Consider the following 27,693-nt stretch of genomic DNA (forward strand, 5'->3'; position numbering starts at 1 on the left):
GCAGATTCCTTATTGAAGGCGTTATTGCATTACATGACAGTGGAGCAGTTAGATGGGGGTGTGAAAAGATATCAATGTGAATGATGCATAGTAAAAGTGAAGGCTCTGGAAAAACTCAAAATTTATAAAGCACCACGTGTTCTTGCAATTCATCTCAAGTGCTTCATTGTAGTTGGATCTGGAGGAAAATTTGACCAAAAAGTAGACTTTGGTTGTACGTTGGATCTCAAACCATTTGTTAGCAATTCACATGTAAGTAGCCCTTACAATATTATTTTCCGGTGGATCACATTTTCAGTGGAATCTAATAATATAGTTTTTGTAATATCTACTGGTTTTATAATAAATTTTGCACATTTGAATGATATTCTAGTTTCTCTGTCTATTAATCAATCACAGGAGGGCAATTTTAAGTATACTCTTTATGGTGTTCTTGTTCATGATGGCTGGAGCACACATTCTGGTCATTATTTCTGCTTTATTCGTTCATCCACAAGCATCTGGCATGCTTTAGATGATAATCGGGTATACATTTGCTAAAATTGTGAAGACATGTTTAATTTTGTGGAGCAAGCTCATTATAATTTGCGTATAACAGAATAAACAAAAGAACTACAATTTTATGTAGAACCTTTTCTTTATATGGTAACACTAATTATACTGAAGTTTCTTAGACTGATTGAAGTTATTCTTATGACATTTTTTACTCTAGGTCTATTCAATCAATGAGAAAAGTGTGCTTTCCCAGAAAGCTTACATGCTATTCTATATACGAGATAAGAAAACTAGCATTCAAACGGTAGGTGGGTCTTAATCTCAGTATAATGGCTCTAAACTAAAGAAGAGGGTGTCATTGAACATTTGAAATCCAAAGGAAAACCACTTACAAGATTCATATGCCCCCCAGGTGATAGAAAACATGCATTCTTTCCAAACGATAGCAATCTCTTTTAGTGTTGTAGGTGTAAACAAGATACCCCAATAGGTAGAAAATTTTTCAAATGTCAATTTCATTTCAGAAAGTCTAGAAAAGAACACAAGTTCTGGCCAGTCATGCAATAAATCCAGATCATCAGTAGATCATGATGCTACATTACAGATGGTACCTCCAAGAACCAATGGTATTAAAATGAATAATGTCTTCTAGTCAAGTCATACCATAAGTAATGGATGCACATCGAATCGGTCAAGTAATAATGTTAAGAAGCAGGAATCTGAAATAAAGGGAACTGATTCTCTGGGTAATTTTAATAGTATGGTTGTTAGACATTCTCGAAACTATGATGTGAGCAATGATAATGAGAACTATATTGGTAGAAATTTTGAAGCTTATTAAAAAATTAATGGTAATAGATCATGAGAATGTCAAACATTCTACAAATGGTTTTACAGGTATTATTACTCGATATCATGCTACTAAACTTCCAAAAAATGATTCAAATGGTAAACTTGTAGCTGGTGAGCATCTAGAGAATGGTAGTGTGGTCCACAATTCTATAGATAATGAGAGAGAGGCTGCTAAGCTCCTATCCCTGGATGATGGTTCCTTATTTCAGGTGCTTGTTTTTTGTATTAATGCTACAGTGTATATGTTTGTTTTTGAGAAAATTACTTTTAGTCCTAATGAATCTTTATATGTTCCTTTTTGAAGGGAGGCAAAAATGGTACTTTTCTCTATAAGGGAAGGGAAATGAATGGTTCATGTGTAAAATCTATGCATCCACATAGGTTGCATAAATATAGTCAAGAAACTAAATGTATTTCTAGCCAAAAGTACCACATTTCTAATTTTTGTGGTTGAAGCAACAGGCTGAATATGCTTGTGGTGGGGTCATTGTGGTGGCGATGACAGTTGGCGTCGCCACCATAGTGGCCCTGTTGCAATGCTTGTCGTGGATGTTGCAATTGTGATGTCCACAAAACCATTGCGACGGTCCTTACATCGTAGCCATAGTGGCACTATTGCAATGCTTGCAGCGTACCTCGCAATTGCAACGTCTACCCCAAGCATTGCGATGTGGCCACTATGGCGATGATGCCAACTACCATCGCCAGATGCTGACGCCTATCGCAATTTCCCATGGATGTCACAATTATGACGTTAAAAGAAAGAATTGGAATGGTCGTCGCAACAGCAACCCTGTCGCCAGATGTCGTCGCTACCCTTTTGCAATGCTTGGGGTGGACATCGCAATTGAGATGTACGCCGCAAGCATTGCGACGGTATTCGTGCCATAGTAAAGTGGTTTCATAGCAACAGATAGGAGTCACAATTGTGATGGCATAGGATAAACATCGTAATTTTAGACTAAAAAACAACGACGTCTATTACTATCGCAATGGCGACACATTGCGGTCGTAATTGTGACACTTGGTTGTCATAAATCGATGTCAAATGTATTAGTGGTCTCTCTCTAGGGCTACCATATGATGGATACTAGGTCATTGAGATGTGCCCTCCAATTCTCATTCTTCCCCAAAGTTTTTTGGGTAGGCTGGCCCTTATATCTGCAAATGTATGGCTCCATGGGCTATCTCTCATCCTAAAAAATGGGACTCACAACTAGTAGGTACTCCCATGCCCAGATCTGTAGCACATATATGCTGATAGCCAAACTCTTCCACTCATGGTATATGATCTCGTGCATCTCATGGAACATGTACGCAAGAATGCATTGATCCCACCTAAATCTCTCTAGAGCATCTAACCCCAACAACACTCCAATCCATGTTGCCCTCTATCTGACATCAAGAAACAACTATTAAAGATGCCAAAACTAAAGCTAATCTATGTGTGGGGCCATAAGTGTTGACAAGCTCATCCCATGTGATGGCCTGACTCATGATCAAATCCTAATGGAAGATGCCACGTAGCCCCTCTGTACTTGCTCTCGGTACTAAATCCTAGACTCCCCTCAGCCCATGGAAGGGTATGTGTAGGATCCTGTATATATCCACAAGAGTTACAATCATCTCTCCCTAGGGCAAGTGGAAGGTGTTTATTTCCAAATGGAAATGCTCCACCAATGTAGTCAGTAAGTCATGATTCACTAGCACTATTGGGATCTAACATAGATGAGATAGCCCAAGTCTATTTATATGTGCCATGTCGGCATCATCGAGACTCCACAATAGAGCTTCATGTGGTGGCTAGTGGGACCTAAATCTGATGTCATCGAAGATAACTTGCACACACAACCAATGACAATAGCCAAATTATTAGTTCTTACTCAAACAGTAAGACAAAATAACTAAAATTTGAACTTAAATGTTGCAAAAGACACTAGTTTTTCATTCAAGTGTGCACTTTCTCACATGAGATTTGACATCTTAGCATGAGAAAGTGGGTCTTCATGTGAGAAGCAACAAACCATAAGCAAGAAATGCCCAACAATATGTGCACTTCATGTGATATGTGAGTATCTCCCTCATTAGAAACCTCACCAAGGTGCACAAAGAAACATTAGGCTAATGAATCTTTGTACAAGGAAAGACTGGCCCTGCACAAAGAACAAGATCCTTGCACGTGAACTAATAGGAAAAAAATTAAAAACCCTTAAATCATGCTTAAAATGCCTTTAAGTGCATAGAAAACTAAATACGAAGCAAGATTATCGATTACTTAGTGGAGGTTCATAGTCTGTCGACCAACTGTGTCAACAGGAGTGCTCAAAATGATGAGAAGACACGAAGACCACCATTTTTGCTTTGGAGCTCTCCTATTCACTAAAGACAAAAGTGCAAATGATTTGGAAATGATCCTTTGGGCAGTTATATAGGTTTTGAAGTAAATTTTTTTAAAGTGCTCTGATTTACACAAAAATCACCCCCTAGCTAATTGGACCACTCTAGATCCATTTTTAGGATCAAATTCAAATCAAACACACTTACATAGCTTAAAATCACCTTTTAAAATTTCGGGACTGACGTGATCGAACACTTGTGTAGTCCAATTATTTTGATACTTTTTGAATTTTGGCATATTTTCATGTCATATTTTCCTAATAATCTTTAAATTTTCTTGGAAAAATTCAACTTTGGTCAACTTTTGGTCATACTTGGTCTTCTAGACCTTGAAATCACTTCAAATTGACTCCAAATTTTCTTCTTATTGTTCTGCTCTCTTTGTTGATCTTTTCAACTATAGATTTTTTCTATATTTCATATTATACTATGTATCACATTTTTGGTGTGTCATCTTTCAATTTTTCTCCCAAGGGGGGCAAGATGATTACATCATTGAATCTAAATTTCAATTCAATCTAAATTTTATGTCCTCATCACTGGGGGCATCTCATCACTAGGGGTATCTTGTTTCCCTCTATCTGGTATCATTTGTCATCTATCTCATCTTTTTATTAGCTAATCACATCTTATAGCAATCTTTATCAAAGTTTTATGGACAAGTATCATGATAGTCCAAACCCTAACTCCTGAGGATCAAGCCTTGTTCTAGGGATGATTCTATGGCTCATGATTGGATCTGTTTATCCTTTATGCTTAGGTATCTAGGTGTTCTATCTAGATTCCTTAAGATTAAGCTCCATTCTAGAGATAATCTTTAAAATGTTGTCAATCTAGGTATCTAGGTGTTCTATCTTGATTCCTTAAGATTAAGCTCTATTCTGGAGATAATCTCTAAAAGCTTGTCTATCTAAGTATCTAGGTGTTCTATCTAGATTCCTTAAGGTTAAGCTCCATTCTAGAATAATATTTAAAAGCTTGTCTATCTAGGTATCTAGGTGTTCTATCTAGATTCCTTAAGGTTAAGCTTCATTCTGGAGATAATCTTTAAAAGCTTTTCTATCTAGGTATCTAGGTGTTCTATCTAGATTCTTTAAGCTTAGGCTCCATTCTAGAGATAATCTTTAAAAGCTTGTCTATCTAGGTATCTAGGTGCTCTATCTGGATTCCTTAAGATTAAGTTTCATTTTGGATACAATCTTTAAAAGCTTATCAATCTAGGTATCTAGGTGTTCTATCTAGATTCCTTAAAGTTAAGCTCCATTCTGGAGATAATCTTTAAAAGTTTATTGATGGGTTTTTATGTCATAAAATTGTAGAATAATCTCATTCCTTGATTTTTGCATCATGCTTTTTGATTTTCTTTGAATTGAATGTGTTTCTCACACATTAATTCAAAGAAGGGAAAAATTTAATACTCCAAAATTGGCTCATTGCCATGTTAACCAATTTTGGTCTATTTGATCGACCCTAAAGTCCTATGTCACTAGGCAATTCTAATTCTGATAATCTCTACTTGACCTAAGTGTTAAATGTAGAAAATCAATAATCTGTATTAATCATTTACTTTAATTAATTCATAAATATTCATTGAATTGGCTAAATTAACCTTTTAATTAAATTAATTTAACTATAAGTCCTAGTACTTTAATTAAATTAAATTCACCCCTTTTAGCTAATATACATGAGTAATTAAATATATTTGATTTAATTAAATATTCTTATTCTAATTGTTGAATTTAATTATTCAATTTAGAATACTCAATTATGAGGTCATATTTAAATTCTTTAAATCAAATATCTTCTCCAATATTCTCTCTTCAATTCAGAAATGGAAACTCTTAGTTAACTGAAATCAAAAAAGGAGAGAAATCAATTAATTCCTTATTCCACTCAAAAGAAATCAGTTAACTTCCTTTTCACAAGGAAACTTTCCATTCTAACTGAACCTCATTTCTAATTTTGACCATTGGTGGACTTTGGGAATTCTATTTAAGAGACTTCTAATCCCTCATTACAAAGGTTGAAAATTTGAATTGCATCGAATTGTTGTCTAATTGCATACACACTTGTTCTATGTTCTCATGGCCTTTCATTTCATAGTATCAATATCATCTAGTTTAATATAGTGCATACATATAGGTTAAACACTTATTCTTATTCTTAGATTAAGCTACATTTCTCATTTATATTAATTTCATGATCATATAGTTGCATAAAATCCTTCATACTAAAAGGTCCAATTGCCCACTTCTTGGTCTAAGAGAAAATAGGCAAAATCCTTCTAGTTAGAAAGCAATAGGTCATTCTATTTGATCTTTTAGATAAACAATCCAATGTTTATTAAAGGATGATCTTGTAGGTAAGGACTATGTTGAAGTGTGTCTGAGGATCAAAGGCCCCCAGTTTTGCATATACATGTAGCATATCTATGTGTCTAATTATTTATGTATGTATATATATAGAGAGAGAGAGATCTTGTGGATTGTGGATTATGGATAATAGACAAAAAAGAAAAGAAAATTTGATATTGATAATTCCCCATCTATTTTGATTGATTGTGGAGAGCTACAAATGAGGGTGGAGAGCTCTAAACATTGGTGGATATCAATCGAGATCTAGGATTTTGTTGTTGTTCCCTTGTGATCACTGCATTTCATTTATGTGTCATGCCCTTATGATCTTCATGCCCTTGCTCTATAATTTTCTTTAGGGGGAGAAGAGGTACCTATGTAAATGTTCCTTTCTTCCCTTCTGAACATGTATCCCTTTTTCATATATAATAGCTTTTGTCAGATTCAAGTATAACTAATTATGATGATTGCATGTATATGTGCATGTATGTATATATCAATTCACTATGTGAACTACTTTGCATGTATATACACACACACTTACATAGTACATGTGCTAAATTAAATTAACAATTCATGTCTTGAATTCACACAAGCAATGATCCTTTCATTCAATTGAAATTATTCATACCAAACTAAGTATGTAGAAATATGTACTTACATATTATATTATCTCTTGGTGATTGAGTAAAGATCTTGTGAATAATATCATCTAGGTAATGATCAGATGCATTCGCATTAAGTCATAATAGGATCAAGCAGATGATCCATTTATGTTACTTTATACTTGTTTTATTGAACATGTTATTTAACATATTCAATAATACAAGATTTATACAGCTACAACTAGTACTATTGTTTATTTTATTTAATCATATACATTTAAGACTATTATTTTTCTTAAAATTAGACTGTATATTTGTTATCACTAAAACATAAATATAGATCTCTGATAGTTATCTTTTTTAATTTCAAGATCCTCATATTTAATGTGAAGAGTTTCCATTACTAGACAGTGGAATAGCCACAATGTGGAGCCACATAGCTCATGGTTATTTCCACATAATTCTATTTTTTATTTTTTTTATTTTTTCCTTGAAAAATATTGTATGTGAATGTTCTTCTGATTTTCCATATATTTAATAATTTGTCACTTATTTTTTGAGGTAATTTTCTATTCTAAGATAGAAACATCTATCATAAGGATGGACATGCCAATTTTGATCATCCTACTTTGAAAGTTGATTCCCTTATCAAATTAATGAAACTACTTGCTAATGATGCCTTGATTTTTTGCAACTTGCCTAATTAGCCATTCACACAACCATCTTCCTATTGGAAATGTAAGAGTAATTGAGAGGGGAGGGGTGAATCGATTACCACCAAAAAAAATCTCAGTCCCTTAAGATGTTAGTACAGAACAAAACCAAACTTTGCTAAATAATATTATAACTTGGCTAGGACTAAATCACTCATTTAACAAAGTAACTCAATTTACACTAAGAATGATTGTGACTCAATAAACACTCATTTAATACTTAGTATATGAACTATTACTTTGTTAAAACTAAACATCAAAATATTAAGATATTAAGTGTAATTAACCTTAATTAACTTTAGTTATATAAACATAAAGAAAATAACATGAACACATGAGACACCAAGATTTAACATGGAAACCCAATTTGGAAAAACCACCAACTGCAACTAGTTACTGGTTTTCACTCCTCTAAAGTGAGCACTATTAGGAGCCAACCCTATTAAAGGTTACAAAAAAAATCATAAGGTATGGAACTATTAAAGGATTTAGGTCAACCTTTTAGGAGTGGCCTTGTATAAGTCTTTAAAAACTTCAATCTAGAAATACCACCTTGTTAGAGGATTTGGAAAATAGTCGTTAAGCTAACTCTATTAGAAGATTTGAATCACTACTACAATTATTAGAGAGTAACAATGACTTGACCTAATTTTTGATGCAACTAAATTGCTAATTTTAGATCTTCAGTCTAGCTTGATTACTTGATCCTCCTTGATCACAATATTCTTTGCACCTCAGTCAAAAAGGATACTATGCTTATCCTTCCAATTCACTTCCTTTATTCATTTTCTTCTATTCCACACATTCTCACATTCAATCCTCAAATTGACCTTATATTTATATGAATTACCTTATCAAGTCGACTTTAACATACTTAGAAATATTTAATAATCAACCCTTGAGCTGGCTAGAACAAACAAATTATTCCAACAAACTCAATATACTGATATAGAAAAATCCTTCATTAGTTGACCCAACTTGGTCCACAGTAACTTAGAAAAGGATTTTCTTTGTTTACCAAGTAAACTCAATTAACACTACATCTTGAACTAAATTCCCTTTGATAATTGAGTGAGCTTGGTTAACACTAGTTCCATGCCAACTTCTCTTTGGTGCTTGAGTGAACTCGGTAGATACTAACACTAAACTTGGTAAACTCTAGAATGCTTGGCATACACTTGAAATTATCTTCATTTCCCAAGTGAGCTCAATAGATACTGACTAGCAAAGACATGATATTTTGTGTTACATCAAAGACAATGTACAATTGATTTTTTTTCCAACAATCTCCCTCTTTGGCATTGATGGTGACAGAAGACGTCATATTACAATGAAATTTTAGAAAAAAATAAAAGTAAGGATAATATCATTAGTTTGATTCTAAGTATCATTCATTAGAACTCTCTGTATTAGTGTGAACTCCCTTTGACATCAACCTCTCCATTTGGAATGATTCTTTGATTACTCTGATTGTAGTTTCTCCTTCTGTCAACAAGCTGTCTATATTTACTCTTCAATTGATTTAACAACAAACTCTTTATGTTTAACAATCACAAAATTTCATATTAACATACATATTGACAAGAAAATCTTCCTCTTTGACATCTCAATACTAACATTCAATGGAATTTCCATGTACCTAATGTACTAATTGATATGCAATCTACTCTTACAATATTGCATCAACCCTGACTGATCTTCAAATGCTTAGTTGATGCATCATTAAACTCTACTTAGTGAACTTTAGATAGGGGAGTAACCCCTAGCTTAACTCTTAGATACAATAATGTATCCTTAGGAAATGGTTGTTGGAATACTTTAGAATGACTAAGAGGGGGCAAGGTGAATCAGTAATCCAAGGTCCAAATGTATAAATAAAACTTTTCACATCTTAGACAACCCATAAAAAATTAATCTTCATGCAAGCATCCATAAGATTATGCAATCACTTAAATCTTGTAGGTTACTATTAAATCAACTTGCAAAAATGTAAACATGAAACATAACATATTCAATAACATACTTGCCATGATGATTTATGTAGAAACTCAATTTGGGAAAAACCATCAATAAAATGCTACTCTTTTTCACTCGTCTGAAGTGATGCCTTGTGAAAGGCTATCATTGTTAAAGGTTACAATACAAACTATTAAATGTGACCCTGTTAAAGGATTTCAATCACATTGTTAGGAGTGAGAACTTGTTAAAGGACTTTAGACCATTCATTTGGAATGTCACCTAGTTAAAAGATTTACAAATGACTGTTAGGTAAACCTTAGTCCAAAGGATTTACCCTAGATAGAAATAATCATTAGAGAGTAATAGTAAGGCTTCATCTAATAACAACTTACAACTCCATTTGTAGATTATAGATCTTTGTTTGAGTCCTCCATTCTACTTGGCCTTCACACATTTTAGCTCTGATAGCTTGTTCACCCTTCAAGCATTCATACCCTTAAGCCTTCTTGCTTAACATACCAATGCAAAATATTCTCTTAGGTCACTTGATGAAGCAAAACCTTTGACTCATTGTCTTCCTTAGGTTCTCGCACATGACAACTTTTTCTTCTGATCAGCCATTCCGATAAACAATAAATTAAGATCTTTTGCTGCTCATTCTACATTGCCCAATTTAGGATTAGGATAGATTAGGTAGGATTAGGATAGATTAGGTAGGATACAATGAATCTACCCCATATTTTATATCTCTTATAGAAACTTTTCCTTGAATCCTCTTTGAATTCACCTGAAAATGGTTTACCTTGAATTATGTGCCAGTAGCTCATTAATCTTATCTTCCACCTAGTTCACACAATCCAAGAAAACAAACTTATCAACTTAGATTCATCAAATTCATGATCTTTCAAATAGTGTAGCCACTTGACATTATCTGGCTTCTAATGCTCAACACATACTGTATTGCTTGAAATCCTCTGTAAAATCACTCAGCATGAACTAAAGTTTATTTGTAGTCGACATCAAGTAAACTTTACTCGGCATCCACTATTTTACTCAACATACACTAGAATAAGATTTTAATCGACTTCAACTAATTTTCTACTTTACTTGCACTAACTTTTCTTGGCACCTACTATCCACTTAGTCAAGCTTGGCAAACAAACTTTGTTTATCTTGTTGTTCTAAACTTTCATAGTGTAACCGGCCTTTTTAACCTTAAGCAGATTATCAATACATCATGTTTGTTGGATAAAATTGGCTAATTATGTGTTGTCTTTGATGTTACACAAATGTCATATTATTAGTAGTTAGTATATGTCGAGCTCACTAAGATAGTGAAGATAGTTCGCAGTGTATATCAAGCATTCTCATGTTTGCCTAGTTTAGAAAGCAGTGTCTACTAAGTTCACTCAGGTGTCAAAGGAAAAGTTGCTGAAAATGAGTGTTAACCAAGCTCACTTGTGTAAAAAAGAAAATTTGGATGGAACCAGTGCTAACTGAGCTCACTCATTTGCCAAAGGATTTTTTATGAGTTTGCAATGTTAACAAAGCTTATGTTAGTTAACAAAGGAAATAGTTTCAAAGTTAGTTTCTACCAAGCTAGGTCAGCTAATAGAAGATTTTTTTATTTTTTTTGGTACTAAGCTTATTTCATTTATCTATTGATTCTAGCTGATGAAGGTGATAAATATTGATTATTCTAAGTTTTTTTTGAGCCAACTTGACAAAGTGGAAGATATAAGGTCAATTTGTGATTGTAAAGTGTGCAAGTGAAAGAGATGAAGATGTGATTGAAGATTTAATGATGAGCAGAGGAAGCAAATTTGAAGGATAAGTAGAATATCCTTATGGAGTAGCAAAGCTATATTTGATTAGGAAGGATCAAGTACAAGCTAGAATAGAGATCTAAAATTAATAATTTAGTTGCATTCATTATTACTCTCTAACCATTGTAGTAGTGATCTAAATCTCCTAATAGAGTTGGCTTAATAGCTATTTGCAAATCCTCTAACAAGGTGGTAGTTCCATTGAATTATTCTCAAGACCTCTAACAAGGCCAACCCTAATAGGGTGATTAAATCCTTTAATAAGGTCACACCTAACAGTGTGTTTTGTAACCTTTAACAAGGTTGGCTCCTAATAGGGCTCACTTCAGAAGAGTAAAAATTAGTAACTACTTGCTATTGATGGTTTTTCCCAAATTGGGTTTCCATGTTAAATCCTGGTGTCAAATGTATTTGTGTTGTTTTCTTTTATGTGTTTGCAACTAAGGTAAAGTAATGGTAATCATAGATAACATCTAATGATCTATGTGTTAATCATTTACTAAGCTAATCTAGTTATTACCGAGCTACAACATTCTATGTGTTTACCAAACTTCAGCAGTATTCAGTTATTTGTTTGAATTTTATATTAACATCTAAGGGATTTGGGATTTATTTTTGTAGTAACTAATTCACCCCTCCCCTCTTAGCTTCTCATCTTATATTTCCAACAATTGGTATGAAAGTTTTTGTTACTTGCAAAAAAGGTTTCAAGGACCTAAGCTAAAGATCAGGATGTTTTATAAAAGAGAGATTCCCAAGCTGAATATAGATTTTTTTAGCATGGCAAGGAATTATGAGACTACATATGGCTACCATCACTGATATAGGTTGCAAGTATCTTGATGATTAATATAAGACTCCCACTAGAACTTTATCAGTTGAAGACATTGTTGAAAAGAAGAATCATAATATCATGATGATTGATATTGCATATTCTCTTAGTTATGTTGAATTTGATGAGATAAAAGATTGTAAAACTACTTTTGAAATGTTGAACAAACTAAAAGATATCTATGGAGGAGGTGACAGTATAAGAAGAACCAAAGTAGAAAATCTTTGAGGACAATTTGATCAAATAAGAATGAGAGAAGATGAAAATATTGAAAAATATGTGGAAAGGATCAAGGCCAGTGTAAGTGCAATCAAAGCATCTGGAGGAGACATCAAGGAGGAAACTATTGTATGTAAAGTGGTTAGAAATCTTCTTCCTATTTATGCAATTAGATAATCTACTATTTAGGAAATAAGATGTGTTCCAAGTAATAAAATAGGATTGGATGCTCCAGTTGGAAGGTTAATAGCTTTTGAGTTAAACAATTATGATAACTATGCTCTTGCTTCAAAGAATACTGAATTTGCATTTAAAGCTAAACTCTCACTTAAAGAAAAGGGTAAAATGTCAAAATTTAGTCAAAATAAAAAATTGGAGAAGATGGATCATTAGAAGAAATTTTAGACAATGATCTTGAAGTTGTTGAAGCCTTGCTTGCAAGGAAGTATTCCAAAGGAAGAGGAAAGTACAAAGGTAAAGTTCCTCTAATATGCTTTTCTTGTGAAGAAATTAGTCACATTGCTGCTAGGTGTCTAAACAATGAAATCAAGGGTGAGAAGAAAAGTAATAAGCATAAAGGCAAGAAGGACTCCAAGAACTACAAGAGCCTCAAGGACAAAGGTAGGAAATCTTGTTTTATAGCTAAAGATTTTGATAATAGTGAAGATGAAATGGTATATATTGTTGTGAAGGATGAATCAAATGATGAAGCAGATAAGATGACACTTATTTCTCATGTTAGAAAAAATGATATATGGATTATTGATAGTGGCTGCTCATGTCATATGATTGGAGACAAAATAAAATTTGAGCATATGGAATATTATGATGGAGGTAGTGTAAGATTCGGAAACAATGAACCTTGTAACATAAAAGGAAAATGGTGTATCTTGTTGACTAAAGAACTTGTATGTGACAATGCTTATTGGGTTGAAGGACAAAAGAATAATCTACTAAGTGTGGCACAACTAAATAACATTGGATATAAGGTAGAATTCATGAATGGATAGGCCAAACTACTAGATAGGAAAGGAAATTTGGTTGGATCTTGCAAGCAAAAAAAAGGTAATCTATTTTATCTTGATCTCAATGATTGTTCATATTTTATTGCTCAAGTAGAGGAAAGTTGGTTATAGCACAAAAGGCTATGTCATGTGAATTTTGATAATCTAGTTAAGATAAGAAAACATAGAAGAGCAAGAAGTATTCCTAGTTTGAAGAAGCCTGACATGGGTCTATGCAAGAATTGCCAAATTTGTAAAATGGGAAAGACTAGCTTCAAGAGAAAAAAAAATTAGTCAAAAGAAGTTTTGGAAATTGTTCATAAAGATTTAAGTGGACCTATTGGAATAGAAAGCTATAGTGGATAAAAAAAATTCATTCTCTTTTTTGACAAATACTCTAGAATGATGACAATAATGTATCTAAGAGAAAAATCAAAAGGCTTTCAAAAATTCAAGTGGTATCTGGCAAGAGTACAAAAAGAAACTAGAAAGAAGCTAAAATGCTTAAGATCAAATAGAAGTGGTGAATTCATCTCCCATGAATTTAATAATTTATGAATTGAAAAAGGAATCAAAAGACAAGTATCAGCCCCTAGTACCCCATAGCAGAATGGTATAGAAGAAAGAAGAAATAGATCTATCATGGATTGTGCAAGAACACTAATAATTGAAAAGAATGTTGCTCTCAAATACTAGAAGGAAGCTATCAACATTGTAGTTCATAACTTAAACAGAGTTGAGTTGAAGAAAGATTCAAACAAGACACCTTATCAACTATGGTATGGCTACAAACCTAATGTAAGTTACTTGAAAGTATTTGGCAGCAAATGTTATATATTAAAAGAATGTAAAAAAGGAAAACTTGATGTAAAAGGTGATCAAGGAATATTTCTAGGATACTCCTACAAAAGTAAAGCATACAGCTGTTTGAATTTTTCTACTCACAAGATAATAGAAAGTGCACATGTTAGAATTGATGAATTTGTTAAAAAGAGTGAAGAAGAAAGCAACAAGAAACCTAAAGATTATAGAAGATTTCCTTACTATGAACCTATTACCCTACCAAATCTATTTGAAATAAAAGAAGCTTCATCTCCTGAGTCCCTAGAAACTCCAATAGTTACTAAGTTGCAAACAATGCAACCCAAGCTACAAGGATCTAAGTCATAATCAGAGGCTACCAAGCTAGTTCAAATCGAGCCTAATGGACCTAAGTCATATACAGAAGGACCTAATGTTGAAATTGAAATATAGGGAGCCTATATTAGCAAGATATGTCATAAGGCATCATTCACATGATTAGATCATTGGAGACAAATTAGGTGGAACAATGACAAGAAGAAAATTAGAAGGTACATGTTTACTTGTTGAATTTGAACCTAGAAGTGTTAAGGATGCTCTAGAAAATGAAAGTTGGATTGAAGCAATGAATGAAGAGATAGAATAGATAGAAAATTATAAAACTTGGACTCTTTTTTGTAGACCCAAGGATAAAAATGTAATTTGTACAAAATGGGTATTTAGAAATAAGCTAAATGAAGATGGAAAAGTATCAAGAAAGAAAGCAAGGCTATTATGCAAAAGTTATTCTCAAGAAGAAGGTATTGATTATGATGAGAATTTAGCTCTTGTAGAAAGACTAAAAGGAGTTAGAACTTTACTAGCATATACAACACATAGAAGATTTAAAGTATATCGAATGGATATCAAATCTACATTCTTGAATGGAATTCTTGATGAGGAAGTCTACATTAATCAATCAAAATATTTTGTAGATCCTAGAAAAAGAGACATGGTTTGCAAATTACACAAAGCTTTATATGGTCTCAAGCAAGCTCCTAGAGCTTGGTATGTAAGACTCCATTATTACTTGGTACAGATTGGTTTTCATTATGGTACAGATTGGTTTTCAAAGGACTAATGATAATAGTAGTCTATATATCAAAGAAGGATCAGATTGGTTTTCAAAAAATATTTGTTGATGATACTCTATTTATAGGAAATGATGACTTATGCAAATAATTCTTAGAAGAAATGAGTAAAGAATTTGAGATGTCCATGTTTGGTTAAATAAAATTCTTCATTGGACTACAAATACAACAGAATAAGAATGGTATCTACATCACTCAATCTAAGTATATCAAGGAGATATTGAAAAAAATTGGAATGGAAGATTCAAGACTAGTTGGAACACCTATGTCTACTGGACATAAGCTCTCCAAAAATGATGATTCCAAAGAAGTAGATAAGACCATTTATAGATCAATGATTTGAAAATTGTAGTATGTAGTACACACAAGGCTTGATATTGCTCTAGCAGTTGGAATAGTGGAAATATTCTCTACAAATCCTAAGGAAAATCACATGGTGGCAATCAAGAGAATCATGAGATAACTAAAAGGTATTGAAGACTATGGTTTATGGTATAAACTTAGAGGCAATTTGGACTTGAAATTATTTACTGATGTTGATTGGGCAAGAAGTCTTGATAATAGAAAAAACACTAGTGGTGTTTCTTGGTAAAAGACTAGTATCTTGGAATAATGCTCCTCCACGTGTGTTTTCCTGTCATCAATGTTGCCTCCCCAATCTGCGTTTGTGTATGCATTGAGCTCAAACTTCTCATTCTTTTTGTAATTTAGGGCAAAATTATTAGTTCCTTTGAGATACCTCATTATCCTTTTTACTTCCATGAGATGATTTTCTTTAGGATTAGCAGAGAATCTAGCTACTATTCCAACTACTAATGCTATATCTAGTCTGCTATGTACAGCATATTGTAGTTTTCCAATCATGGATCTGTACATTGTTTGATTGACTTCAGCTGATTCATCATTTTTGGATAGCTTATGTCTTCTTGCCATTGGTGTGCTAAGTAGTTTGGAGTCTTCCAATCCAAATGTCCTGAGTATCTCTTTGATGTACTTAGATTGTGTCATGAATATACCATATTTTAGTTGATGTACTTGCAATCCAACAAAGAAATTGATTTCTCCAAACATAGACATTTCAAACTCACTTTTCATTTTTACAGCAAAAATTCTGCAAAGTGCTTCATTTCCTCCAAAAACTATGTCATCCACAAAGATTTCAGAAACAAGGATATCCTTACCTTCTTCTAATTTGATGTACATATTTCTATTATCATCAGTTCTTTCAAATCCTATTTGCACTAGATACTTGTGAAGTCTCTCATACCAAGCTCTAGGTGCTTGCTTTAATCCATATAGAGCTTTATGCAATTTACATACCTTATTTTTGTTATTTTCATCAACAAATCCTTTTGTTTGCTCTATGTAGACTTCCTCTTCAAGTATACAATTTAGAAATGCAAAATTAACATCCATTTGATAGGCTTTAAATTCTTTGAAGGCTGCATATGCCAGTAAGGTCCTTACTCCTTCCATTCTGGCAACTGCAGCAAAAGTTTCTCCATAGTCTAGTCCTTCTTCTTGTGCATACCCCTTACAGACTAGTCTTGCCTTGTTCCTTGTGATTTCACCATTCTCATCTAACTTGTTTCTAAACATCCACTTGGTTCCAATTACATTCTTGTCAGCTGGTCTTGAGACTAAGGTCCCTGTCTTGTTCTTTTCAATTTGTTCTATTTCTTCTTTCATAGCATTGTACCAGTCATCATCTTTTATGGCTTCACTTACTATTTTTGGTTCCATTTTTCTGAGAAAACATGTCTCACTTCTGAGTCTATTCCTTGTCATTGGTCCTACCTCTTTGTTTCAAATAATTTGATATGTTAGATGATTTCTTCTTACATACTTTTCCAATACTGGTTCTTTCCTTGTTTGTATGTTGTCTCTTTCAGAATCTGAATCCTCGTGCATATTTTCATCAGGTATTTGTTCATTTCCTTCATCTTGGCTGCTCTCAAAATTTGAATGAACATTCTCTGTATTCTATAGCTTGGCTTTTGAATGTGTCTGTTGCTCAGCATTCACAGTCTGTGACTCGACAGATACTAGATTTTGTTGCTGATTGTCATTCTGAGTTACAACTTCACCATTATTAGGTATACCTTCATAAAAGTATAAAAAGGTCTTGTATTCTTCTGCTTTCTTGGTGTTCTCAACACTTTGAACTTCTGCAAGCTCATCAAATTTCACATTTGTGCTTTCTACTACTTTGTTAGTACTAACATTCAAGCATTTATAAGCTTTGCCTCTAGTAGAATAACCAAGAAATGTGCCTTCCTCACTCTTTGCATCAAAATTTCCATTTCTAGACTCTTTATATATATAGCATTTGCATCCAAATATTTTGAAATGTTTTACATTAGCAGAATGCCCATACGTTAATTCAAAAGGTGTTGCATTTGTACCTTTCTTGACTTGAACTCTGTTGAGTGTGTAGACTGTAGTACTTACAGCTTCTCTCCAATACTTGAGTGCAACATTTTTCTCCATCATTAAAGTCCTGGCATAGTAAATAACTGATCTATTCCTTCTTTCTGCTATACCATTTTGAGGTGGAATCTGAGGTGTTGAAATTTGCCTTTTGATTCCTCTTTCATTGTAAAATTATTCAAATTCTCTTGATGTGAATTCACCTCCTCTATAAGATTTGAGACATTTTAGGCTCTTCCCAGTCTCTTTCTCAATTCACGCCAAGTACCATTTGAACTTTTGGAATGCATCTGATTTTTGTTTTAGGAACATGACTGTCATCATCCTTGAATTGTCATCTATAAATAGCATTATGTATTTGTTACCTTTGTTGCTTTGCACTTCAATAGCACCACACAAGTCTGTATGAAGTAGCTCTAATACTTCATTAGAAGTATAAGCCTTCCTTTTGAAAGTTGACTTGGTCATCTTCCCTAGTTGACATTGTTTGCACATTGTGTTATCAGGTTTCTTTAACTTTGGTAGACCTCTAACTTTCTTCATTTTGCTTATGCTTATCAGATTATCAAAATTTACATGACATAGCCTCTTGTGCCATAACCATACATCATGAGTTTGAACAATGAAACAAGAAGCATCTTCCATGTCTAGGTGAAACAAATTACTCCTAGTCTAATCACCTTTTCCTATTAGACTTGCTTGAGTATCATAAATCTTAGCAACTCCTTTTTCAAATTCAACCTTGCATCCTATGTTGCCTAACTATGACACACTTACCAAGTTATAAATTAGGCCTTCAATATAGTATGCATTATCACATGATATCTTTTCAGTAAGCTTGATACTACCTTTCCCTTTGATCTGACATGGTGCATTGTTACCAAATCTAACACTATTTCCTTCATATTGAATAAAGGAAATGAACTTACTTTTATCTCCAGTCATGTGATGAGAGCATCCACTTTCTATGATCCATTTATCATTCTTGTTCATGTAGGTTACCAAGGCAATTGCTGCATCTTCATCTGATTCATCTTTCATAGCCACATAGACTACTTCATCATCATTCTCATCAGAGTCTTCTTCAACAATGTAGCATCTTTTTCCTTTACCCTTTGTAGTCCTTGTTGTCCTCTTTCTTTTTCTTGAAGTTTCCTCCATCCTTGTAATTTTTCTTTTGTGTGCATCTAGTTGTAATGTGACCAACTTCATTATAATTGAAACAAATGATTGGCAGCTTACCTTTGAATTTTCCTCTTCCTTTGTGAAATCTTCTTGCTAATAATTCCTCCAATTGGTCTACATCATCTTCATCAGTGCTGCTATCACTAGATACATACTTTCCTTTTCCACTCTTTTTCTTTGTTTGCACCTCCTCATTGTCTTTTATTGTCATCTCCACTTTGAATGCAAATTCAAAGTTTTTTGGCTTGTAGTTGTCAAATTTGGATAGCTCAAAGGCAGTGAGTCTTCCAATTATTCCTTCAAATGACAATGCATTGCCTGGTACACACCTTAGCTCTTGGATGGCTGATACTCTTATAGCATAGATAGGAAGCAAAGTTCTCAAGTATTTTCTACATACTATTTCTTCTGCTAACTATCCTCCTAGGCTTCTTATGGCACTTATCACTTCTTTCATCCTTGCACCATATTGAGAAGCATTCTCTCCTTCTTCCATTTTCATGTCATCAAACTTTCCTCTTAGGCTCTCTCTTTTGGCTCTCTTAACATTATCATCTCCTCAATAGATTCTTGATAGTGTTTCTCACATCTAATGTGCAGTACCACATTCTTTGATGTCATCATACTCAACATAGCTTAGTGCTGAAGCAATATCTAACATAGCTTGATTGTCCTCCTTCTTCTTGCTCATGTCATCTGCAGTGAGGGGTCCTGCAGGGTCTACATGATCAACTATGATTGAGGTCTGTGCATAGTCACCTATTGATCTAAGGTGTAGCTTCATCAAACTTTGCCATGCAACAAAGTTGTCTTTGTTTAGTTTTGGAACTTCTCTCTTGGACATCTTAATCTTCTTATTACTAGTACCTTGAAACAAATCAGCAGTGGGCTCTGATACCAATTGTTAGAATTCTTTAGAATAATTGAGAGGGGGGGTGAATCAGTTATCCAAGGTCCAATAATGTCCAATCCAAAATTTCTAGTAAAATAGAGGTGAATCAGAACTACTATCTTTTTTTTAACTTTCTTATCATGCATGCAATTAAACATTAAACAATCATGAAAAATAAACATGCATCACACCATATAACACAAAGGATTTTGATGACCCAAAAACCCTCTAGGAATAAGAGGGTAAATCTGGGGTGGGGATGACACCCACAAAATAACTACACAATTGATTTCAACCACTTATGATGATCTGCCCTGTTAAAGGCTACAACACGCTATTAAATGTGACCCTGTTAAAGGAGTTCTACACCCTATTAGGAGTGTGCCTTGTTAGAGGACTTAAGAACATTCAACTTAGAATGTCACCCTGTTAAAGGATTTACATAGAGTTGTCAGGCTCACCCAAGTCCATGGGATTTATAGTCACCTTCTCAAAAGAATCTTTTATCCCTCTCTAAGGATCTCTTATCCTTCTCCTAAGGATATCTTATCCTTCTCTTGGGGATCTTCTATCATTTTCTTGAGGCTTATCCACCTAGCAATGTAGGATTTCAATATATAATACAATGGTAAGAGAGTATTAGAAAGATTTTGACCTAATACAGATTGCAACTCTAACCTTGCAGATTTTAGATCACTCTTTAGTTCCTTTCTTTGCTTGGCTTTTATTCCTTGCAGTGCTGACAACTTGTTCACCCTTCAAGATCTATCTCCTTGAGTTCTTCCACTCATTATGCCAATGCACTCTATGGTCACCTGATCAACTTTAGAGTCTTGATGCTCTATTCTTACTCCTCACTATGTCCTCTTCTTGACACTTCACACTAGCCTTCTCTTGGCTTCTTTGCACGACCACTCTTCTAACCAACTCCCTCTCACACATATGTGCTCTTGATCTTGAGAAAATGGTATTGTTTTCCCTCCAAATTGTTTCTTCCAAAAATTTCATGATAAATCCATTAGCATTCGCCTTGAATTGGTTTCCATGGTTTACATAAAATTCTACGACATCTACTCATCATCCTTATCATCCAACTAATTCACAAAATTTGATGTAACAAACTTATCATCATTGATCTGGAAAATATTTTGACTTAACAAATAATGCAGCAACTTGGCATTATTGGTTTACTGATGCTCAACTCCTTCTATGTTACTCCGCTTCTATTGGTGTTTTATTGGTGCTCGACACCTATAGCATTTCTACTTTTCTCGGCACTTGAAGACTTACTCGGCTCACACTAAAGTTGAACTTGCTCGACTTCAATTAAGAATATACTCAACTCTAACTAGCTTGCTTGGCTCTCTCAAATGAACTTAGGTAGGCTTTACAAATGACTTAGTTAAACCTTACATCTTTGATGTGTCTTAGTGTGTCCATTCTCTGTGTCTTAGAGTATGTCATCAATACACTATTTCATCAATGGCTTAGCTGATATATATACTTCTTTACAACATCATAACTTCAACCTTTCTCTAGGTGCTCTAGTTACATCTTATTGATTGCCACATCCTTGTCAATCAACCAATTGATAGTACTTAGATCACTTAAGCAATTATCATTCCTACAAGTAGCAAGTTTGACATCACTGACAAAACAATGATTGAAAACATTCTTTACCAGTTCCATTGTTCTTCATTCATGATCTTTTCAATCATTTCCAACAATTTTAGCTGACTATGGTGATGAATATTGATTATTCTATGTTGTATTTGAACTGACTTGACAAAGTGGAAGATATAAGTATAAGGTCAAGTTGTAATTTCAAAGTGTGCAAGTGAAATAGATGAAGATGTGATTGAAGATTTAGTGATGTGCAGAGGAAGTAAATTTGAAGGATAAGTAGAATATCCTTGTGGAGAAGCAAAGCTATATTCAATCAAGAAGGATCAAGTACAAGATAGAATAGAGATCTAAATTAGTAATTTAGTTGCTTTCAAATTAGGTCATCTCATTGTTACTCTTTAACCAAATTAGCAGTGATCTAAATCTCCTAACAGAGTTGGCTTAGTAGCTATTTGTAAATACTCTAACAAGGTGTCAATTCGATTGAATTGTTCTCAAGATCTCTGACAAGGCCACTCCTAATAGAGTGATTAAATCCCTTAATAGGGTTACACCTAACAATGTGTTTTGTAACCTTTAACAAGGTTGGCTTTGTTGGTGTTTGAAAATGTTACCAATTTTCTATTATCCCCATGAGAATATGACACATCTAGGGGCAGCTAACTCCCATTTTTAACATGCCACTTCAGACACCGGGCCAACTATTAGGCTAGACCCTTCTTCTTCTTCAATCTCTGCTAAACCTAGGCGGGTGGACCTGAGATTCAATTGATACCGTACAAGTGCAAAAACATATCCCTAAATCTATTAAGCAGATGAAAACCCCTTATTTCTCCTAAAGACTTATGAAATGACATAGATTTGCAGTAGCTAAATGCAAATCTAGAATATTCACAAGCTAAGTGAGGGTTAAACTTTTATGCCCACTATATAACATGAAAAGCTGAATTTATTTGAATAAAAGATTTGTGCAAATGCCATTCATATTAGCTTGCATCTGATTTAGTGATCAGTGCCTTATCCATTAAAACATAGAGTCATTACTAGTAGGATGACCTAACTTGCTTGCATTACAATCAATTTTATCAACTGAAATTCCCTAATCCCATTCTTATGCAATATCCCCTTCATACACCCAGAAACCCTATCAAAGCTATGAAGCATTTACTTAACTGCTTGAGTCAAAAGCAACAAAGATCTGATACACACTTCATCCAAAATGTCTTAAACCAAATGAACATTATCCATTCAATTACAAAGTTAATGACACATGAGGAATTAGGAGACAAAATTAGAAAACTCAGATAATTCCTGTAAATCCCATTTTGTATTTATCCTTGGAAAGATTAAATACAGTAATTGGTAACACAAAATGAAACTCAAGATAATTCATATGATCTAGCATCAATATCTAGTACTTCAGAATAACAATGCATAACATGAAATGAAAATCTGTAGAAGGTGGATGTGTGGCCTTCACTGCTAGAGCTCAATTCAAAGTCAGGAAGTAAAACCATCTACAATCCTAGTTTCAACAGTAGAACTGGAACCCTGCTGGTATTACCCAAAGCAAACTGTCAACCACCTACAAATGAGAATAAGAATGAAAGATATAGGAAAGAAGAAATTTCCCAGATTGAATCTGAACATGACACTTGTCCACCCAAAAAACCTTCTTAGCAAGTTAAAACCATCTTTCTTATCTTTCCTTCAAATGCTGAATCAAATCTTTAATCAGTTATGTTTTCAAAAGAATCAAATATCTGAAATGTATGATTGAACAAATAACTGATTTGATTCTGATTTTTACTCACAGTAAAATGAAAATTAGTTAAAATTTTGACTTCTAAAAGCCAAGGAAACACTCTAAAACTGATTTTCTTCACACCCAAACATTTACCAAGCCTTCAAAACTGCCTTGAAACAAACTCTGATACCTCATGATGATTTCAGCCTATTTTGCCACCAATGCCCTGGATTTTACAAATTGACCTGTAACTCAAATTGATGAATACCTGTGCAAGAAGTAACTCTAGAAATGAAAAATTTAGCTCTTCCCAGTTTTGATGGTATATTGGAGCACCCATTTTGCCTATAAAATACTCCAGTTATGGCCTTCTAAAGATCGGTCCTCTGTTCATAGCTTTGCACACAAAAGGATAAAATTGAAAAATTTAAATATTCTATAGTTTAAACTATAGAAAATTTATAATTTGAAATCAAATTTTATTTTTTTGCATACTAAACGTAAATGTGCACATCAAAGATATATTTTCTTTTGAAAACATCTTCATATCCCTTCAGACCCAATCAACATCGCCACTTGTCAATTCTTCACTAGCTCGGGCCTGCACAATAGTGCCACATGTCACTTTGTGATTCGCCCTTGATAATCGAGCAGGACCCTTCCTTACAACTTTGCCATCTTCTTTGACTTTCTCGGAGACTCACTAAGTTGCTAGCTGGGTTTCTAAGATTTTTTGGCTAGCGCCATAGCGATTAGCCAAATTTTTCAACTTTCTGGTGACCTCATGTTATTGCTGATGTCATCCTCTTTGTGTGTTTGGCCATTCAAAATTTTACATTGCCTCCAAGTGACTGACATCATCTGGGCCCACCTACGCACACCACAACCTTGCCTTTCAAAAGGCCCCTTCTTCAATTCACATTGTATGGTGTATTGAATTATATTTAAACTATCAAAAGTTTCCCAACATGGCTCATGTGGGATAAATCTTCTATAGGAAAAACTACCACAATACTGTTGGCATCTCTCTGACTGGTGTGGGTGTACTCCCTTGTTTTTTTTTGCAAGCTCCACTTCCAAACAGCTCCCCACCTCCATATACAGGTTGCACATTCCTTTTTTTTTAAAAAAATTGACTCACGTTCATCATCCCCAAAGTGGGAGCTTTCCTCTTCTTGGCCTATTCTTCTCAACCAGCTGTAGGTGGCTATTGATCTTTCAACACTCGCCTGCCACTTTGGTTTTTCCTACTGTGACATGCCTTCTTCCTAGGCCTATTGGTGACTTTTACCTGCAGATGGCATTGATTTTTTCCTTCTTTTTTGGGGTGGCTTTGATATTGACTATCTTTTTCTTTACCAGCGTATGGATTCCTCTTTTGATGTCGTGGAGCTATGTTAGATTGACATTTTTTCTAATATTGTGGCATCTTTTTCTCTACATAACCAGCTCCCTCAATAGTGTGGGAGGCTCTGTTTTAACATGTCAATGTCCTTTCAAAAATGTCTACTATGTATTGGCATGTTGAAAACTTTGTGCATGGAGAATTTCTTTTAACATGTTGTTTCCTTCCATTGCGTGGCCTGCTCTGTGTATAACATGTGAGCTCTTTCTTCTTTTATTGACTGTGAATTATTTCCTCTGCCTCCCTTGTGTTCTAAAAAGGCATGTTCCCTATTTGAGAAAGATCCATTTAATGCCTTGGTTGCTTCATTTCATTGGCCTACTCTTATTTAAATGGGGTGGCATCTCCTTTGCAAAGCAATTTGAGAATACCTTGCTATGCTCTTACTTTTCATGCGCAAAACTCTCCTTATTAACTGGTGCTACTTTTTTAATATGAATTTCCCTCTCACGTGGCCTCTTCCTTTCTACAAGTTGCTCCTCTAGGCCACGACCTCTATTCTACAACATTTGTTTCTCCAAAGTCGTGCTCTAGGCTGACTTGTAGTTTCCTCTTACTTTGCTGGTGAAGCATCCAAAAATGAGGAGTTGTGTCTAATGAAGGGTCAAAAAAAGGGACAACATCTTTTTCTAGTGAATGTTATACTATCAATATCATCCATAAATATTATAGAAGGAGCATGTTCTCTTGCCATGATGAAAAGCTCACAAACCATTCTTGAACCCTCTCCTACTCCTTTGCAACCACATGCTTAAGTTGATATTGTGTGGCTTTTCTATATTTAGTTCATCAAAAAACTGCCTGGACCTAGGATTTAATGATTACTTCATAATCATTTAGGTCACTTTTTTCATTTTTTATAATAATCCAAGCCACTATTATGAAGAACATATAGTTTGTGCTCATTTTATGAACAACCACTTCCATGCTTTGCCAGTCACACAAATAACAAGGTTGATGTAATAGCTCTTATCTTATGAATCCATCCCTTGACTATCCTCATTAAGATTAATGCTTTCCCAATTCCAAACATTGACGACACATTAAATATTTCACTTGACTTTTCAAAGATTACATTCATCTTTATTTCCTAGTATCTTATCAGTCTGGAAGAAATTAGTAGGGCCCCAAGTGGGTCTGGCTAAAAAAAAATTCATTTTTAGACACTTGAGCTGGAAAATTGATCAGTTGAACATCTAATACTGACTAGAATTGAATTCGAGACCAAACTGATTCTTAAAACTCATTTTCACCTCTTCTTGCAAACTGTGAATTTGGTGCCAAGAGGTCCGTTGACCGGCTTTGAAAACTGACCCGAACACCTGATCAGGCTCTGAAAATTGGCACATTGATTCTCTGTCATGAGGACATTATGAATCTATGATTTGGGCTGATGAGGAATAACTGGACACAAATGGAAAATGCTCAAAGTAGGCTACTCAGATTTTGCAGATTGAGGCAATGGCAAAAAAGTGATTTTTGCAAACAGAATTGGCTTGGAAAAGTGTGCAAATGGATTCGTCAAGATTTGAAAATTGACACACTTGAAGTATTTTTAGAGTACTACATAGTGGTACAATCCATTTGATCTTATCAATCATAGATTTTGGGTTATAACATCACAGACAGGGGTTCCAATCAATCTGCACTTGCTGACACAAGTAAAAAGTTACAAATTATATTTGGAATCGCGTTTGAAAACTGATCAAACGGATTTGTCAAGACTTAAAAATTGAAACATAGGAAGTCTCTGACATCTATAATACAACACAAAAGGAATTTCAATATTTTGGTCAACTGGTCAAAAGTTATAACTCGTCAAATAGGGCTTCCCAGAATTATGAATTAATTGCAAAAGCATGAAAATAGTAACTGACCAAATTTGAGGGATTCAAAACCTAGTCAAACAAACTCGAAATGACTCAAAATCTGAAACATAGATTCTTTGTTATGGATATTAGATACTCTCAAAGGGAAAAGTCACAAAACTTCTCTGGGTACGAGATATTCAATGACAAACACAGCCTCCTGTCGCTATTTGACATTTAGGATAAAATGCAGATTTGAAATCAACTCAAATCAAGACTTTGCCAAATAGCTCAGAACGTTGATTTAACTTCATGGAACACTTAGACAGGTTGAACGGAAGGTGTTAGAAACATTGAGCACCTCTTAGGCCTCAACTTGACAGCTGGATACATAGGCATTTAAAAACGTTTATAGGACCAAATTTTCTCAACAGTGCTCAAAATTTGGGCTACAATTTTGAGTGCCAACAGGCTCCTAATAGGGCTCACTTTAGAAGAGTGAAAATTAGTAACTAGTTTCTTTTGGTGGTTTTTCCCAAATTGGTTTTTCGTGTTAAATCCTAGTGTCAAATGTGTTCATGTTATTTTATTTTACGTTTTTGCAACTAAGTTAAAGTAATGGTAATCACAGATAACATCTAATGATCTATGTGTAAATCATTTACAGAGCTAATCTAGTTATTATCGAGTTACAACATTTTGTGTGTTTATCGAACTTCAACAGTATTCAATTATTTGTTTGCATTTTGTACTGACATCTAAGGGATCTAGGATTTATTTTTGTAGTAACTAATTCACCCCTCCCCTCTCAATTACTCCTCTTATATTTCCAACACATATTATCACTTTCTTAACTAATTCTTGTGCTCATTTACATAATAATAACTCAACCTTTCCTCTGGGTGCTATTGTTACATAGTTTGATCAAATCCTCTTCATCAATCAAATAATTGATAATACTTAAATCAAATAAGTAGTTGTCTTACTAGCAAATAGAAAGTTTGACATCAATGATAAAATAATGATTGAAGCATATTAATCATACTTGTATCAATCTATTCTCAATAATCTCCCTCTTTAATAATCTTCTTCAATCTATTCTCAACAATCTCCCTCTTTGGCATTGATGGCAAACCAAACTAATCAACCAAACTAACTAGGTTAAAATAGTAAAGTAAAATAAAAATACCAAAAAGAAAATAATTCATTCTATTGAAATATCTCCCTCTATCAACATATTCCATCTTCTAAATAGGTTACAAAACCCTTCCTTATAACTCCCTCTGAATTACTACTTGTATGTCCCTTTTACTAGGTAGATGTTAGGTTTTCTCTTTCTTTGTTCTCTTGATTGATAACTATCTCCCTCTTTCTTGTATTTCCCTTGATCAATAACTATCTCCCTTTTTGACA

Source organism: Cupressus sempervirens, chromosome 5, assembly GCF_028749045.1.
Source record: "Cupressus sempervirens isolate cs-2001-9-10 chromosome 5, ASM2874904v1, whole genome shotgun sequence".
NCBI classification, from domain to species: domain Eukaryota; kingdom Viridiplantae; phylum Streptophyta; class Pinopsida; order Cupressales; family Cupressaceae; genus Cupressus; species Cupressus sempervirens.